We start from the raw sequence: 265 nt of genomic DNA, 5'->3' as shown, positions 1-265 counted from the left end.
CTCCCTCTCGGTCCCCGGTCTCGGTCCCCGGTCTCGGTCCCCGGTCTCGGTCCCCGGTCTCGGTCCCCGGTCCCGGTCCCGGTCTCGGTTCTCGGTTCTCTGTCCCCGGTCCCGGTCCCGGTCTCGGTTCTCTGTCCCCGGTCCCGGTCCCGGTCTCGGTTCTCTGTCCCCGGTCCCGGTCCCGGTCTCGGTTCTCTGTCCCCGGTCCCGGTCCCGGTCTCGGTTCTCTGTCCCCGGTCCCCGGTCCCGGTCCCGGTCTCGGTTC

This window comes from Chiloscyllium punctatum, chromosome 30 (genome assembly GCF_047496795.1).
Source record: "Chiloscyllium punctatum isolate Juve2018m chromosome 30, sChiPun1.3, whole genome shotgun sequence".
Taxonomy (NCBI): Eukaryota; Metazoa; Chordata; class Chondrichthyes; order Orectolobiformes; family Hemiscylliidae; genus Chiloscyllium; species Chiloscyllium punctatum.
The sequence above is the reverse complement of the archived record's forward strand: the minus strand, read 5'-3'. Positions refer to the sequence as shown.